Raw genomic sequence first — 18,932 nt, forward strand, 5'->3', positions numbered from 1 at the left:
TTCAATCTGCTAACAAAGGTTATCACGCAACATATAAAAGAAGAAGCTGGGGCATTATGTGTCTGCTTGCCCAAAAATGATTTCAAAGTGCGTACAAAATACGACGACTGCAGTAATAACCACGGTAGTCACAACGCCCGCAGAAATATAAACTGTGCTAAAGCCAATGGGTTACCAACGTTGGCAGTCGATTGGTTTAAGCTGGCCACCATTTGCCTGTCTTAGCCAGTGGCCTACCAACATTGGTAATCAATTGGCTTAGGCTGACCAAGGTTGGCCTGTCTTAGCCAATGGGTTACCAACATTGAAAATATGTTGGCGCAAGATATCAGGGTGCCTCGTTTTCTGGAACCGTGCTTTAAAAACGATTGAAGTACTATAGGCAATGAAAATCACTGTTGTAAGAAGGCGTCTTGATAAAAAGGCTGCTAGGAAGACGCTGTAATTGAATAAGTTATTCATGAATTAAATCTAATTGGCAATCTTTAATAAATACTTATTTGAGGGCAAGGGTGTATACTGGAAAGTCTATTTTGAATAGATTCTTGATGAAGGAGTTTACAACATGATACACACCAGGCAGCACACTTGCTTAGACTAGCTATTGGGCTAGGATTGGGCCTTGGCCGTAATAGATCTGGACCGGGACTGCCCAGTGAATTCGGAGGACTGCCAGCATGGCGTCTCAATGTATATTCCGGGCACCGGAATTAAACGGAACTGCCAGGGAAGGGATTTTCTTAGCGCCTTTTGCCTCTTTTCGGTTCGAGCCGACCAGAGTAGACACGCGGGCGGCCACCAACATTTAAGACTTTTGTGGCGCTTCACTGTATTCACTGGCCCCAGAATTCCACGGAACTACAACGGAGTGGTTTTGGGTGCAGTTTATTGGCTTTGCAGGATTCGGTGCGCCAAGGAACGACTGGCGTTGTCACGAAGCTCTCTAGAAAAGCGCAAGTCTCGAAAATCTAAATTTCAGTTCAGTTGTGTAGAGAGTGAGCCGAATGAACGCAATAATAGAGTCAACAAATTGATCCCTCCTTGACATTTACAGCATTCATGTATCAAATCGCCACATCTGAAACTGGAAAAACCTGCGGGATAATTTTTATATTTTTACTTTTTGAACATCACGCACCGTCGCAACGGTTCATGTACTTCGCGGCATCTCTGCTTCATCTTAGAATGAACCGCAGCATACGCTACGGGCTCTGTTGGCCTCTCAGGCGACAAAAAGTTTGCGATGCTGCGCGGGTGATGCGCCAAGCACTGGAACGGCTCCGGTCCGCAGGCGTTTGCAAGGTCTCAATGACAAAGCAGCCTCTTGCAACACCAGTGAGCTAACGGTGCTCGCGATTCCCACGCTCACATGCAGCAGAGCGAGCGCGGTCGGCCAGATCGAGGCGCAGTCGGTTCTCATGTTGCGATTGCTACGCCGTTGCTCTGCCTTCACCGACACTCAAGACAGCTCGCTCGAGGCTGCATGCGGGCCAAATACACGAGTCTATAGCGCAATATAGTGTCGTTGCAACGTGTAAAAAGTAGTGCTCACCTCGATAGGGGCGCAAACAGCGGCGCTATGTCTGTCGACGCCCACGTCGAGAACGACGAAATATGCATTAAGAACACTTTTTAACACCTCAAACAAATATTTAATTACTTAATCATGAATATTTTGCCACCTTAGTGACGTCCTATTACCTCACTGTACAGAAAACTCCTCAAATATGCTGACGCTATTCCTGATATTTTTGTTTTTTTACAATTAAGCGATATAATAAGTCGTTAGCAATTTCGAGCCCAGAACCCCTCCATGTGTTGTCATCGTTTTGTTAGATTCGCGTTTTTTTTTTACTTCAGCTTTGGGGATCTTTGCATCTCTGTTGAATTTATGATTACATGGTTTAAGAAATGGTACAGTTTTTGTTACATTTACACAACCCTCGCGAAACAAAAAATCTGTTATTAGCGTGCTGCGAAATATACGGCACAGCTTATTTCTGAGTAATACTTTTTTACTTTGTGAATTCAGTTTATTTGGGGACATCGTGCGCAGAAAAAAGACGCAGTTATTTTTGCATTTTAGTTTAGAGTGTTGGTTTTACGGCCTAAAACATAGCATCTTCATATCTCCCGGTCTTTGTTAACATTTGGGAAGGGCAGTTCCTTTGGGACTCCAAAAGCTATCTCGGCGAGAACTTTTCTTGGCAATGCAGTGGAAAGGAAGAGAGCCCGCGCACAGCTTTATTCAGCGCTCAAATTGGGAGAGGGAGCGCGGGCCTGTATCTTCCACTGCATTGCCAAGAAACGTTGTCGCCGAGTAGCCGTCGTGGTGCTGTCCTGTTCACTCGGTATTGACAGCAGAGTAGACGCTATACGTATTTTAGGCCAAGCGTGTCTCTAGTTACGGTCGCGTGACTATAGTCTCCAAGCGGGTCACAACGCAGAGCAGGCACCTGCCTGAAGGACACTGCTTGGTAGACCACTCACATAGCATCCATTGCACTACCAACTTTGGGACGAACTTACAAAAGTATCCACTGACAAATCCTCTAGCTGTGTTCATTGTTCGGATGACCCTCGAAGATAAGCCTTTTGTGGTCGCCCCCGCCTGGGGACCTTGAAGAAGAAGGATGCAGGCGAAATGCTGGAGGGAGGGGAGTGTTTCCTCCTCACCTCTCCAGCAACCCATCTGCTTCACCCTACCAGCATTCCTTTCCCTAGCCCTGACTGAACTCTTAGCTGCGGCCTGTGTGGTTCAGTGTTTGAAAAGTCCTACGCGTATATCGGCAACAAGCGATTTCTTCGACGAAGTCAGAAAGTCTCGTGATGTGGTTTCGCTCGGCAAATGACAGCTTGTACCGCGTCGTGTGGAATCTTCACGGAGCCCTATCATCTCGTTCGTGTGTGTACGTGGTTACTCTCCAGTGCCCATATCGACAAATATCTCGGAATACATCTTTCAAGTCCGCTAATTTTTCGGTAAGTGCACGGCAACCTGCTTGTTGGCAACGAGTCTTCCAGATTATCTATCGAATTAGGCAGTGTCTATTCTCCTGGCAGCCGGGACCATTTTTTTTCCTAAATTCTACCCAGAGTCCCCTCCCACCAGCTGCATGCATGAAATCATGCAACTCACGGTAGAATACTGACTTTCTTGTTCTCCCGGCTTTTCGTGGAAACACGTTTCATAGACAACTTTTCATGAACGCACGTTTGATGGACAGGTTTCGTCGACACTAACATATCACCGACACTCGCTACGCGAATCGCACGCTGCGGGGAATTTTTCTCGTGGAAGTTGATAATCTGCCGGCAGCCCGGGAAAAGAAAGCCGGCTATTGTCCCCTTTTGGGTCTCGTATAAAACAAATTGTGAAAACGGCTATTTGAAGCTATAGGAGTAGCTCACTGGTAAGGTGTCAGTCTCATACACAGCGGGACCCTGAGTCAATCCACCAGTGTGGTCTTATTTTTTTTCTCGAACATTTTATAAGCATTTGACGATATTTACAACATCTTTTTTTATAATTAACACTGAAAAAAACGAATGTTGTGCACGAAACTTCGCTGAAGTACATGGTATGGGACTGCGCCCTTCCAGGGGGTGAACAGAGGACATAGCCCGGGGAAAACAAATTCCGCCAGTTTCGGACAGCGCGTGTATCACAGTCTGCGGCTTCTCATTAGAAAAATATTAACCCAATTGTCCCACCTGTACGTGCCGCTTCCCAGCGGCCCACCGGCGCTCCAAGCTTTGCTGTCCTCCATTCACCCCCCGAGGGGAGTCTCATACCATTTAATTCAGCAAAGTTTCGTCGACAACATTAATTTGTTTACAGTGTTATTGTAAAAAAGAAATATCGTAGGTATCGCCAAATGCATAGAAGAAAAAACAGTAATCCCACACTGACGATTACACCAGGGTCCCGCCGCATAAGAGACGGACACCTTACCAGGGAGTTACCCCACATCCTCAAAAAGTTGTTTTCACAATTCGTTTTATAGGAGACTGAATAGGGGGCGTCTGCCGGCTTTTTTTCCCCCGGGCTATTGTGCCGGCGGCAGAATATCTACTACCTTTTTTTGCGGGTGTGTCACCGGCCGGCAGACCCGTCCACGCAGCTTCGCGGCGACGTTCTGCGACGGTTCATGTGAAGAATGTTAATCCACGTGTCCCACCCTACATACCATTTGCGGCGACAATTTGGGGTAACTTGTTACCAGAAAAAAAAAGCAAATCATAATGTTTTGTAAAACAATCTGCTGATGAAACAGTGTGTCAATAAAACGATCTGACAATGAAACGTCATTTGATGAAATGATGCCACCGCCAATGATAGGGGTCTGCCAGGAGAATTTTGGGGAAAATATTTTTACAGCTGCCGAGAGAACAGACAATATGGCCTAGAATTACCCCGGTTCTGTATGCTTCGCAATCTTTTCAGCTGTATAAAAGCTTACCAGTACCTCTTTACATTTCGCAGATCGCTTGCACGTTTGTACTTCTTTACGGAACATGCTGTGTATAATAATCTTCTCGGGGATTTGAAGAAAATATTTTGTGTCTGTTTTGCTGCCTGTTTACAAACTCATACGCGAGCACTTTTTTTTACGCGTTTCCTGAATGTATTAAATAGGTTGATTCAGTTCGGGACTTTTTAAATAAGTTTGAGATATCCAACCTTCCAGACGATACCCATTCAGGGTTAACGAATAATTCGCATGGGTGCCAGATGCTAGCTCGAAAGCGATTCATTTCAGCAAGCATTTGTCAGCGGAGGGATGCCGCGGCTAGGCTTCTGCTAGAGCAAGTGAGCCAGCACTGCCTTTCATGGCTTTATCGCGTCTGTTCATTTGCTTGTGCATGATATATTCAGTTACATACTAAGACCAATGTGGGTTTGAAAGCGTTGATCTTCACCTTTGGATCTCTCCGTAGATGCTATCAGTGCGAAGCTAAAAATTGAAAAATCGGCAGCTTAAAAAATGGCGGTGAAGTTGCTGCCAGGATCTTGCGACAAGAGAGGCGGCAGGAAGAGGCGTTCGGAAGCCATAATGGCTCCCCACCCGCAGGACCCTCCCAAGGACCAGGCATAGGCTCCCCGCTGAGCCTCTTCCCTAGCCCCTATCAAAAAAAGTTAAAAAAAAGTATTAATTGATCTTGAGTTAGTAATTTGCTCGCCAGATAAAATAGTGCATAGGCAAAGCAGAGGGGGACCTTGTTATATGTGCCCAGATTTTTTTTTTTGCAATGGACTACTAATACAAAACAGACCAGTGGTTCTTAAAACGCAATGCTGGAATAACCAGTATCTAAACGCATTGCCATCATTGCATAGCCAGAATTAAATATGTCGCATTAACATTGGGACATGCCAATGAATGAGCTTGACTGCCAATAACGGCCTATTCAATGAATGAACTTGTATGCCAATGATGGCATAGCCATTGAATTAGTGTGAAAGCCAAAATTGGCATAGCCAATGACATAGTGTGGATGCCAATGATGGCTGAAATATTAGTTTAACGGCGGCCCAACAATGGGGCCAATGATGGCTAAAAAGTTGGTTAAGGGATGGCCTTACATTGGTGCCAATGATGGCTGGAACAATGGTTGAACTATGGCCCAACGTTGGTGCCAATGATGGCTCGAACATTGGATGAACGATGGCCCAACGTTCGTGCCAATGATGGCTGGAACATTGGTTGAACGATGGCCCAACGTGGTGCCAATGATGGCCGGATCATTGATTGAACGATGGCCCAACGTTGGTGCCAATGTTGGCTGGAACACTGGTTGAACGATGGCCCAACGTTGGTGCCAATGGCTGGGCCAACATTGGAAGAAGTAGCGCTTGACCAGAATGCCAGTATTGGACCAACCACTGGAGCCAGTGTTTGCTATTGTTGGCCCAATATCGGTCAAACACTGGTGTGCTGCCTGGGGTACGTGGCTTGGGGTCTAATCTTTGCGTTTTAGCCCTCTTCTGCAACAGAGCTTGTTCCGAAACTTGCAGGAGTGTCAAACAAGAGAAGGGGGTGGTTGCCTTCATATCGCTCACGGGTATACATACATGATTTGGTTGTTCAACAGATGAAGTTAGCAGAGCAATCAAGGCAGTCTTGCCCATTTCGTTGAAGCGACAGGTGTTGCCTTAATGACTTGTTAACCACATGAACAGGAAGCTGATTTAATTATTGAAAAACAACCCTGCTAACAACAAGATATGTATGTTGGCACTCACCGAGAAGCATCTAAGCATCGCTGCAGGTGCTGTTGTTCATCACCTCAAAGGCGCTGGTGCTGGCACCTTGCAAAGTCGCCCCTTGCATGCCGTCTGACAAATTGCATGACTCGCCTTCAAATATACCTGCGGGCAGAGCAAATAATAAAGCAGCATTAAGTCAGAAATGCTATTAATGCGAAAGCATTAACTGTCTCATGGAGTGAGCCGGCGTTATCAGCTTTGAGACGATGCAAAATAGCATCTTAATGAAACAACGCGCAAAACTAGCCAACAGCACTTTTTTCACTTTGTTCCCATTGGCTGGCGCGCGTCGACGAAGCTCCCATTGGCCGCTGCGCGTCAGTTTGTGTGGTGTCATCATGACTGTGTTATCACACAGTTGCGTTATCAGTGATCACCAAGTTCTCTCGCCTCTTACCGGTTCTACGGCGCGTGAAAATATATACGGCGCATTAAATAAACCAAGAAGTTCGTTCTGCTGGGAACTAAATTGCTGTCTCCTCCTTCCTCGCGGCGCAAGGCACACGACAGTTTGAACGATCGCTCAACCGATGGCGCTGCGTGTCCTCGAGGCAGCGGCGCTACCGTTCCACTCTCAAGGTCAGCGGGTTGTACGCCGCAGATTAAAGACGGGAGCGAAGAGGGGCGTGCGTCCTTTCGCATTCACAGCTTATAAGAAGTGCTTTTGCGTACCTCGAGCCCTTTGTTTAACTTGTATAGTCATACATGCTGTCAATGTCTACAATTGTGCTGTCCTCGCGTGTTTTTTTTTATCTACATGGGGGCAAAAGTGGAACTTTCATAACTTTAATTTATGGGACTGGTATGAATCTGGCATCCCACGAGCATATCACACGTTTTGACTGGCAGTATAGGCTTCCTAGCCAGCAGCTGGCATTAAACATATGCTTAAATTTACAAGCCCAGAATATTATCTAAAAGGCACGAATGAATGGGTGCTCTAGCACCGTCTTTGTTTCTCTTCGGCAGTAAGAGCTCCAGAAATAAACATGGTTGTAAATTGCCTAAGGTTATACAAAGCCACTAATAGAATGTTTTCTCGACTTTCAGTTAAAAAAAAAATGTGCAAAAAACTTGAGATTGACAGCCGAGTGCAAAATTATTGCAACACCGCCCCGTAAAAAAAAGTGAAAAGTAAAAAGTAAAAAAAAAAAAAACAACACGTGAAAGGGGACTCTTAAATAACTTCATTATTTTTGGGTTGGGAAAAAAGGGGGGGGGGCAGCAAGCACAAAGTGTCTGTATATGCTGGGTACCTAGGCTCTTTTTTGTAATCGTGCCATTTTATGCAATTCTAGATGCCGACAGCACGAGCTCACAGAGGATGTAAAAATAATTATAATAATTTCTATTTGCACAGTTGCGATACCTACTTGGAAGCGTGTAAGGCTAGGCAGAAAGATTGAGACCCTTACTCAGCTGCGCCTGATAGCCCGCCGCCGAATGAAAGAAAAAAAAAGAGAAAAAAAAATAAAAATGAGTACAAGACCATCAAACAGAAATAAACGTGTACAAAAACAGGTAACAACCCTGTGAAGCACCTCCCCCCCTTCCTCCCTCGGCGCGGGAAGCTTACAAGAATATGCACGCCCGCGGCTGCAAGCGGCAATCGACTGTTCCTACTAAGATGGCACGCACCATCGCCTGATGCCCACGAGCTAAGAAATAGCATGAAACAAAATGCCACATCAGCATAAGAGAAAGGTAAGAGCTCAAATTGGAACACGTCCTTTCGCTTGCCTAAAAGTAAAAAGAAAAAAAAATGCGTTGAGGCACAAATTGGACTGATTGATTTATGTTGCTCGATGTCCCATTATCAACAATGTTCGCACTTTTCACTTATCCAGAAGCTTGAATGCCCCCGTCCTAAGACAGACGTGTAAACATGAAGGCACCGTAGTCCGTACTGCAGTAACTCATTTGTACCAAAGGTGCCTACGTGAAACTAAGACGTGTAAATATGAAGGCACCGTGGTCCGTACTAGAGTAACTCATTTGTACCAAAGATGCCTACGTGAAAGTAACCTTTCGTGCCCCTACAAAAATATGTATGGACGTCCTATGTACATACTTTTGCCGTTCTGTTACCCCTTTGTCCATCCTATGGATTCCTGTAGACAGTTCTTAGACCGTCTATGTACCACTGGTTTGCCACAGGATGGACACAACAACGCTATAGAGATCTTCGCGAAAGAAAAAGTTTTTCATTCCTTCCTATTTCCGTTCTATGTTCCTGGTGAGTCTATGGACATCCTATTGCCTCTCTATGGTGTGAGCTGTGTATTGGTACATTAATAAAGTGATGCCGGGTGTACGTTTTCTTTAGGTGTAGCGAGGTGTCCGAGTTAAAGAGTTGTTAATTAAGTTCCGGGTATCAATATGTTACATTGATGTCTGGAGGCATATCCAACCTCAGGTTATATTCATTGTGGAGATGGAAGTGTTTAGTATGTGCCGGAATAATGTTTTTACTTTCTCAATCGGAGGTAGATATATAGCCGCGCGCGCAGCTGGCCAAGCAGGCAGCGCGCGCGTGACCTAACGGTTATCGCGCGTGCTTTCCACGCTGAAAGCCAGGGTTCGATTCCTGGCCGCGGAGGCGCATTTTTGTTGACTCTGTAAAGTAATGTTCTGGTAAATTCGAGAACCATGTTGCTTGTTCGAGGTCGGAATGTTCTACACGCCGAACCTTCTACGCCGATTATTCCAGAAGACCACGCATGTACTATCGGGGAAAAATGAAATGCGAACAGAGGAGCGCGTGGCTCGCGGTACAGGCTGCGCCGCCTGGAAGTGAGCCTAGGGGCGAGGGTGCGTGGCCTACTCCGATGTGTTCACGCCCCTCGATTAGCCCTCCCCCAGCTTCGGCAGTGCGCCTCTCAGTGCGCTGAAAGCTGCCACTGCTGTCACCGCTATCTTTGCCTGCTCGGCGAGTTCGGCGAGCTTCTTTGCACCGCACGCGCTGAGCCAGCAAAGATAGCGGTGATAGCTTTCAGCGCACTAAGAGGCGCACTGCTGAAGCTTGGGGAGCGCAGAGGGAGGGGCGTGAACACGTCGGAGTAGGCCACGCACCCTCGCCCCTAGGCTCACTTACAGGCGGCACAGCCTGTACCGCGAGCCACGCGCTCCTCTGTTCGCATTTCATTTTTCCCCGATAGTACATAAGGGGCTCCGCGTGGCGAGCCACAGTCAGTCTCGCCCCAGCGCTCGATCCTGCGCTTTCGCCGACTTCGACGCCCGCGACGCTTTGTTATTATCTTTTGTACTCTTTTATTTCTGGCACAAGTTCGCCACATTAAACGTTCATTTCTTCCTGTTCATCTATTGTTTTTGGTCACCACCCGTGACATATTGGTGGAGGTGCGGGGTAACGCCTGCCCGTGCAGCGTTCCCCTCCGAGGGTTCGCAGTGCAAGTCCGACGCCAAGCCCACGAAGAACCGACGAAGGCACTACCGAGATCCGGTTCAGTCGTCGCACCCAAGGCCTACACCCGGAATTCGGACTTCTGCCGCCCAGGACCAAGCAGCCAACGAAGCCGACGATGGCCGACCAGTCGCCGACCCCCGCTGCTCCTGCCGTCGTCTACCTGCCCGCCGCTCCCCGTACGCCGACTCCCTTCCATGGCGAGATCCATGAGGATGTCGAAGACTGGATCAAGCACTACGAGCGTGTGGCGCGGCACAACGGATGGACTGCGGAGCAGTGCCTCCAGAACCTCTACTTTTCGCTGGAGGGTACTGCGAGGCATTGGTTCGAGAATCACGAGGCTTCGCTTACGTCGTGGGACATCTGTGTGGCCGAGTTGCAGCGGACGTTCGCCACCCTACACCGACGGGAGAAGGCAGAAGATCTCCTCCGAATTCCAACGCAGGGCCCCGACGAAAGCGTCACAAGCTTCGTAAAAGATGTCCTCCGCCTGAGCGCCCGTGCCGACCCACGAGCCACAGACGACAAGAAGCTGCGGGTCCTCATGCGCGGGGTGAGAGACGACATCTTTGGAGGCCTCGTGCGCAACCCGCCGGGCACCGTCGAAGCCTTCGTCACCGAGGCGACAAACATCGAGCGCGCCCTCCAAGCGCGCGCTTCCCACTGCCAGCGACATCCAAGTGTCGCTGCAACCGCGCTGCTTGGCGGCGAGAACGCTCCTGGTACGGACATCCGCGAAATTATCCGGGAGGTCGTCCGGGAGGAACTCCGCCAGTTTCTGCCAGCCGCAAGTCGTCCAGCGACACTCTCCGTTGCCGAGGCTGTGCGCGAGGAAGTACAACGGGCGCTCCAACCAGAGGTTCCCGTCACCGCGGTGGCACCGGAGGAACCGACGTTGAGCTACGCTGCCATAGCCCGACGACCGCCGCAAGCTCCCCGCCAAGCCGCGGCGCCACCCCGAAGAGACGCCCCAACGCCGCAGTATCCCCGACGACAGGAAGATCAGGTGCACGTTCACCCAGACCGACCTGCACCGAGGAAGACAGACGTCTGGAGGACGGCCGACCGACGCCCGCTGTGTTACCACTGCGGGGAAGCTGACCATGTGTACCGCCGATGCCCATACCGACGACTTGGGCTGCGCGGATTCCACCCAAGCGACCCGCGCCCCAGGTATGGTGAACGCCCTCGGGAGATCGACGAGTACTTGCGACGACCCCAGTCCCCCGAGCCTGCGTCCCGCCGAAAGTTCCGATCGCCTTCACCACGACGTCCAGCTTCGCCGATGCACCGACCCCGACGTGAAAGCCTGTCGCCCCTCGCTCCACGCCGGGGAAACTAGGCGCGGCAACCCCTGGAGGTAAAGTTGCCGAAGACGACCGACGCCAAGATCCTCCACGAACGTCGGAGGGCCCCCACTCGAACGCTACCGGAGACCGAAACGACGCTCCTGAAACGGTGTCCAACAACCTAAACGTCATCATCGACGGCCACGACGCATCGGCACTCGTGGACACCGGAGCAGACTACTCAGTCTTGAGTGGGAGGCTCTCCCGCCGCCTTCGAAAAGTCACGACGCCGTGGGATGGACCTCAAATACGAACCGCCGGAGGGCACCTTATCACACCAGTCGGGAGGTGCACTGCTCGCGTCGAGATCCACGGTGAGACGTGCCCTGTGAAGTTCGTCGTTCTGCAAGACTGTTCGAGGGACGTTATCCTCGGAATGGACTTTCTCTGCGAGTATGGCGCCGTCATCGACCTCGCTGCAAACCAGTTGACGCTTCGAAAGCCCGTCGAGCCGCCGGTGGAGATCAACATGACGTCAACCGCGATCCGTGTTATCACCGACCATGTGAACCTACCGCCGCGGTCGAGTGTTTTCGTCACCGTTACAACCGACGCAGCCATGCACGGTGAAGCTCTTCTTGAAGACAGCGTCCAACTGCTCCACGAAAAAGGAATTGGTGTCGCAAGAGGCGTGACGGATCTCCAAGAAAGACGTACAACTGTTCTTGTGACGAACTTTCGAGAGGAGCCGCAGCACCTAACGAAGGGTACCACCGTGGGCCACATCGAGGAGCTTCAGGCGCCAGCCGTGGTCACCGCAATCTCCGAGGAAGCCTCGTCGCCACAGCAGAAGAGTACGACGCCGCCGCCGCTAGACATCGACCCCGAGCTCCCAGCTCCGAAGCGCCGGCAACTGGTCGACCTCCTCGCCGAATACAGTGACTGTTTTGCCACGACATCGAAAGTTCGCCAAACACCAATGGCGAAACATCGCATTATTACTGACGACGATGCACTCCCTGTCCACCAGTCGCCGTATCGAGTCTCCTTAAAGGAAAGGAAAGTGATTCAAGATCAAGTCCAGGAGATGCTGGACGACGACATCATTCAACCCTCAAGAAGTCCATGGGCGTCCCCAGTCGTCCTTGTAAAGAAGAAGGATGGGACCCAGCGGTTCTGCGTGGACTATCGTCGACTGAACGCTATGACGAAGAAGGACGTCTATCCGCTCCCCCGCATCGACGAAACGTTAGACCGACTGCGCCACTGCCAATATTTTTCGTCGATGGACCTGAAGAGTGGTTACTGGCAGATTGAAGTCGACGAACGTGACCGAGAGAAAACTGCCTTCGTCACTCCCGACGGACTGTACGAATTCAAAGTGATGCCGTTCGGGCTTTCTACAGCACCAGCCAACTTTCAGCGCGTCATGGACACCGTGCTGGCAGGTCTGAAATGGCAGAGCTGCCTCGTCTACCTGGACGATGTCGTGGTATTCTCACGAGATTTCGACGAACACCTCAGACGACTTCGAGCCGTGCTTCAAGCCATCAAGACCGCCGGCCTGTCACTCAAGCCAACAAAGTGTCGGTTCGCCTATGGGGAACTAAAGTTCCTCGGCCACGTCGTGAACAACAAAGGTGTTCTACCTGACCCCGAGAAAACCCGCGCCGTAGCTGCATTTGCGCCGCCGGCTGACAAAAAGGCAGTAAGAAGATTTCTCGGACTCTGTGCCTATTACAGGCGCTTTGTTCGAGACTTCGCCAAACTATCCGCACCGCTGACACACCTCACGAAGGACGCCGTAAAGTTCGAGTGGACAGAAGAACACCAGATGTCATTCGACGAGCTCAAACGAAGGCTCCAGACGCTCCCGATTCTTGGCCATTTCGACCAGTTTGCTGAAACCGAGATCCACACTGACGCCAGTAACACCGGACTGGGTGCGGTACTAGTCCAAGTGCAGGACGGTGCAGAGCGAGTTATCGCATACGCAAGTCGGACGCTGTCTAACGCGGAGACGAACTATTCACCGACTGAAGAGGAGGGCCTTGCTGTCGTCTGGGCAATAACAAAGTATCGCCCATATTTGTATGGAAGTCCTTTTCGCATGGTCACAGACCACCACTCGCTCTGCTGGCTGGCGAATCTGAAAGACCCCTCCGGACGCCTCGCTCGGTGGAGCCTACGACTGCAGGAGTTCGACATGACCGTGGTGTACAAGTCCGGCCGGAAGCACAATGATGCCGACTGCCTGTCGAGGGCCGCAGGTAAGGCCGGTCCTTCCTGCACCAAAGAGGACGACGATGAGTGTTTCCTCGGCGCTCTGGATGTCAACGACATGGCAGCACTCCAGCGAGACGACCCTGAGCTGCGAGCACTCATCGAGCACCTCGAGGGACAAGGAAGCGCCGTTCCGCGCGGTTTTGTACGAACACTGCCAACCTTCTCCATCCGACAAGGTGTGCTCTACAAGGAGAACTTTAGCGACAACAGCACGGCGTGGCTGTTGGTGGTTCCTTCCAGTCTTCAAGAAGAAATTTTTCAAGCCTGCCACGATGACCCGACGGCGGGACACCTTGGTTACAGCAGGACTCTTGCCAGGATACGCGAAAAGTACCACTGGCCCAAGCTTGCGAAGACTGTGCACCACTACACCCGATCTTGCCACGAGTGTCAACGACGGAAGAAGCCACCGACGAGACCGGCAGGACTTCTTCAGCCTATTGCGCCGCCATCTGCCCCATTCCAGCAAGTCGGTATGGATTTACTCGGACCTTTCCCACCGTCGACGTAAGGAAACCGATGGATCATCGTCGCAACGGATTATCTCACGCGGTACGCCGAGACCAAAGCCCTTACATCAGTAACGGCTGTTGAAGTCGCGAAGTTTTTCATCGAGTCCATCGTCCTCCGGCACGGCGCTCCCGAAGTACTGATCTCAGACCGTGGATCATCATTCATGGCCCAGCTGACGCAGGAAGTTCTTCGTCTCAGCCACACCAGCCATCGTCGCACCACGGCGTACCACCCGCAGACCAACGGGCTAACGGAGAGACTCAACAAGACCATCGCCGACATGATCTCCATGTACGTCGACGTAGAGCACAAGACGTGGGACGAGGTGCTGCCCTACGTCACGTTCGCCTACAATACGGCGGTTCAAGAGACCACTGGATTCACCCCTTTCCAGCTGGTACATGGTCGGAAGGTAACGACCATGCTGGACGCCATGCTGCCCCATGAGCCATCTGACAACGAGAGCGACGACGCTCAGGCGGTTGCTCAACGCGCCGAAGAAGTTCGCCAGCTCGCCCGACTCCTGATTCAAGACCAGAAACGCATCGACGCCGGCCGCTACAACCTTCGTTGCAGGGACGTCCACTTCCAGCCCGGAGATAGGGTGTGGGTATGGACGCCCATCCGTCGCCGCGGCCTCAGTGAGAAATTACTGAAACGATACTTTGGACCCTACAAAGTGCTTCGTCGACTCGGCGATCTGAACTACGAAGTGATGCCCGACGGAACACGGACTTCGTCACGCCGCCCTCCACGTCCGGAAGTCGTCCACGTCGTGCGACTGAAGCCGTTCTACGCTCGATAGGACTGTGGACCTTATGTGTTCCAAATGACTCTTTAGTTTACCGTTATTTTTATTTCTTTTTTTTATCGGATTGCATCGGGACGATGCACTTTTTAAAGGGGGGAGTAATGCCGCGGCGCAGCTGGCCAAGCAGGCAGCGCGCGCGTGGCCTAACGGTTATCGCGCGTGCTTTCCACGCTGAAAGCCAGGGTTCGATTCCTGGCCGCGGAGGCGCATTTTTGTTGACTCTGTAAAGTAATGTTCTGGTAAATTCGAGAACCATGTTGCTTGTTCGAGGTCGGAATGTTCTACACGCCGAACCTTCTACACCGATTATTCCAGAAGACCACGCATGTACATAAGGGGCTCCGCGTGGCGAGCCACAGTCAGTCTCGCCCCAGCGCTCGATCCTGCGCTTTCGCCGACTTCAACGCCCGCGACGCTTTGTTATTATCTTTTGTACTCTTTTATTTTTGGCACAAGTTCGCCACATTAAACGTTTATTTCTTCCTGTTCATCTATTGTTTTTGGTCACCACCCGTGACAATATCTGGGTCGCTGCGGCCCCCGTAGATATTCCCAACTTTCACAACCCATAGGGGGCGCACTGGTGCCTATCGAAATTGCGGTCATTTGGATGATCGTCGTAAAACAGCGGTATACTAGGCTGGGTCTGCGCGCGACGCGTAAGTAATTCTAGTTATGCTGTATACGCGCAGTATCAAAACCTCACTCTATGTTGTTTTTTTCACGTCAGGAAAGTGTAGGCAAGCCATTTTATTATGAGGCCAATCATCCACGAGCTAGGGAGTGCGATTCTCACACCGCGGTACCACCATCGGTTAAAGTGGTTTCTCTATGGACCCCGTAGGGACTCTGTGCAGACCCTGTATGGCTTCTCTGCAGACTCCATAAGGAGCCCGTGTAGACCCCGTATGTCTTCCCTGTGGACCCTGTATGGCTCCGCTGTGAACCCCGTACGTACTCTCTATAGACCTTGTATGGCTTCTTTGCAGACCCCTAAGAACCCTACACCCTTTAAAATGACTTTTACAGAGCACGTTTTTGCGTAAAAACAAATGGGAAAAAGCTCTTTTTGTAGAAACTTTTATTGGAGATAGTACAAAATGACGAGGGCGTGATGTTAGCATACAATTTTAGCTTACAGGGTCTTGCGGCACAATTAATATTTCTTTTTACAGCCATGCCTAACCGGCGACTTCAGGTAGCGCGTCCCGACTTGGGTGCGTCCTAACTTCGGTTGCAATTCGCGGCGCGTCCGCCTGGGAGATGGGGGTTGGCATCCCTGAAACCCCCCTTCTACCGTATATGTTTCGGCGCCAAAGTGGCCGATTAAAGCCAAAGCAGAACAGTCACATGCTGTCGAATATCGACAGTCCCAGACCATCACACGCGGTCATACAGTTATCTGAGTGGCCGCTGCGGGTAGAATGGTGGCGTTGCGATCGCAATTAGTTCGGTTTTCTAGTACAGATCGGTGCTGCTTTTTCAGAGCAAGCTCTTTAGCGTTTCCCAACTGACTTGCTCTAGAAACGTTGGTCGGTGCGGACCCCGTAGCAGACCCCCTGCAAATGAGTAGCTTCTCTGCGGACCCTGTAGGGACTCCCTGTAGACCTTGTATGGCGTCTCTGCAGACCCCATGAGGACCCTGTGTAGACCTTGTATGGCTTCCCTGTGGACTCCCTAGGGACTCCTCGTAGACTTCGTATGGGTTTTCTGCAGGCACCCTATAGACACCGTAAAGACCCTGTGTAGGCACCCTATAGAGTCCCTATGGACTCTATATGGCGTCTTACGATAGAGAGGGTATAGGACGACCACACATCATCCATAGAATAGGATGTCCATAGAACGTCCGTTGGCCAATATTCTATAGGGCAGCCATAGAACGACTTCATGGAGGCAACAGAGGTCGTGGTCTGCCTATAGACGCCTTCTGTTCTGCCTATGGACGCTGCTCCATAGAACGTCCTAGAAGTGTACATACATATTTTTGTTAGGTTGGCTTACAAGCAGGTTTTTAAGTTTTTAGATGCTATTGGTCTTTTACATCAATTGTGATTTTCAAAGTTTCTCACTCATGCCCATTGCTGTATGTGACATAATCCGGTTTTGCCTCAATCCTTTATTTTTAACCCTGACCACTAGAGTCCTTTCTTCTCGCTTACCCTCAATGCAATAGTTCCCTTCTTTGGCACTCTTTGGCCTCAGCAGCCCTTGCGCCATAAAACCCCAATCCGACCAATCCAACTAATTCCCAGCACTCTGCGGTATTGCGACTCGTGATTCCTAATATACCAAGCCGTGCGAGGTGGTTAGTTCACTCCGCCTTTCCAGGAATGGCTTTAGGGTCATTTTTTCTTTATGATTGTTCTGAGGCCAGGACCTACTTTGAACCAACTTTTGGACCTGCCTTAAGTCATTGTCTTCAGCCGTCAGCCGCTGCAGGTCTGCCGTTTAAACGAAGTTTTCATCGAGCTGCTCCATCAGCAGGACGTACTCCGACAGCTCCTCGGTTGATGATTCACCTTCCGTTGAGCACGGCAGCCGGCTGAGAGCATCTGCATTCCGGTTTTCAGTTCCTTTTCGGTTCACCAGATCGAATGAATAAGCCCGCAGTAACAACGACCAACGCTGTATGCGAGCGGCGGCCATCGATGGGATTGGCCGATCCGGACATAAAAGGCCAATCAACGGCTTGTGATCGGTGACCAACGTGAAATGGTGGCCCAGCAAGTACTGCCGGCACTTCGTTACTCCAAAAACCAGAGCTAACGCCTCACTTTTGAGATGAGCGTAATTCCGCTCGGCTACAGATAGCGTACGTGAACGACACCCGATCGGTCGATACTCGCTTCCAAACTTAATGGACAATACCGCCCCAGTGCCATGAAGCGAGGCGTCACACTCCACTCTAAGAGGCTTGCTGGGGTCAAAGTGAGCCAGAAAATTTGCGTTTTTCAAAGCTGCTTTGCTAACTTCGAAAGCCTTGTTGGCAGCGCTAGACCACTGCCACTTTTGGCCTTTCACTAGCAGTGCATAAAGCGGAGCTAACAGGGTCGACATGTTCGGCAGGAACTTGCTGTAATACGTTATGAGACCGAGGTATGACCTCAGTTCCGAAACGTTCTGCGGTCTAAGGGCTTGCATGATTGCTTCCATGTTCTCTTCCTTGGGATGAAGAGCTGCGGCATCTATTTTGTGACCCAGGTAATTGACCTCTTTCTGACGGAACTTACATTTGTCCCTTTTCAACCTGACCCCGTGCTCCCACAGCCTTTGTAGCACTTGCCGCAGCGTTGATTCGCCACGTTTCTCGGCTACCAGATCGTCGTCCAGGTAAACTTGTACTCCATGGAGATCTTTCAAAATGGACTCGATTGTGCGTTGGAAGACGGCCGGTGCGGATGCGATGCCGAACAGCAATCTATTGTAGCAAAACAACTCCTCGCGCGTGTTGATCACGGCCAACTGTCTCGCGTCTTCGTCAAAGCAAAGCTGGTGATACGCGTTTTTCAAATCCAACGTGCTGAAGACCTCACCACCACAAAGAAATGCAAATATTTCTTCGATAACAGGCAATGGGTACTGTTCGGTATGGCATGCCGCATTTACCGTGAGCTTCAAACCCCCCCAGATTCTGATGTCACCACCCTTTTTAACCACCGGCACTATCGGGGCAGCCCAAGCAAAATAGGGCACCGCAGATAACACGCCCTCGGCCACTAAGCTACCCAACTCATTGGATACATTATCGCGTAGCGCGTAAGGTATAGGCCTTGCTCTCGCAAACCTGGGTTGCGCGTCTGGGTGCACGAGCAGACTCACCGGCGGGCCTTCCACGGTTCCAAGTGCAGGCTCGGACAAATCCGCAAACTCCTCGAGTAGCTGTTGGAGGTTCCCATCGTCCTTTGGTGCTGCGGGACTAGCGGCAGGAGTGGAAGTAGGCGTCCTGGCGCCTGAAAGACTGAGTACAGGAACTCCTCGAACATTCATGTCAGTAATCAGGTCCCGGCCACACAAAGAAGGACCAGAACCGCTGAGCACGAAAAGACTACCCTCTGTAGTCTTGTCCTGGTACTTCACGCGCATGTTTAGCTCGCCTAACACGGGCCATGTTCCAAGGAAACACGACAAACGAACAGACGTTTTCTGAAGTTTCGGCCACGAGCTTCGGTACTTGTGGTAGACGTCTTGGGGAATCGCGCTCACGGGAGACCCTGTGTCCACGAGCATCTTGAGTGGCACGCCGGCCCAAACAAACTTTCGCACTACTGGTTCTACTAAACCAACCAAATTGTCATAAAATGTCAGACCTAGCATGAGAACATTGGAGCGTAA

General features: G+C 50.7%; 1 pseudogene; it reads right to left on the reverse strand.

Annotated features, from left to right (window-relative positions):
* LOC115311522 overlaps positions 1-18,683 on the reverse strand; it is a 144,911-nt pseudogene extending 126,228 nt beyond the window's left edge.
* Between the last annotated feature and the right edge of the window lie 249 nt (positions 18,684-18,932).

Source organism: Ixodes scapularis, unplaced genomic scaffold (genome assembly GCF_016920785.2).
Source record: "Ixodes scapularis isolate PalLabHiFi unplaced genomic scaffold, ASM1692078v2 PGA_scaffold4__175_contigs__length_147842914, whole genome shotgun sequence".
NCBI lineage: Eukaryota > Metazoa > Arthropoda > Arachnida > Ixodida > Ixodidae > Ixodes > Ixodes scapularis.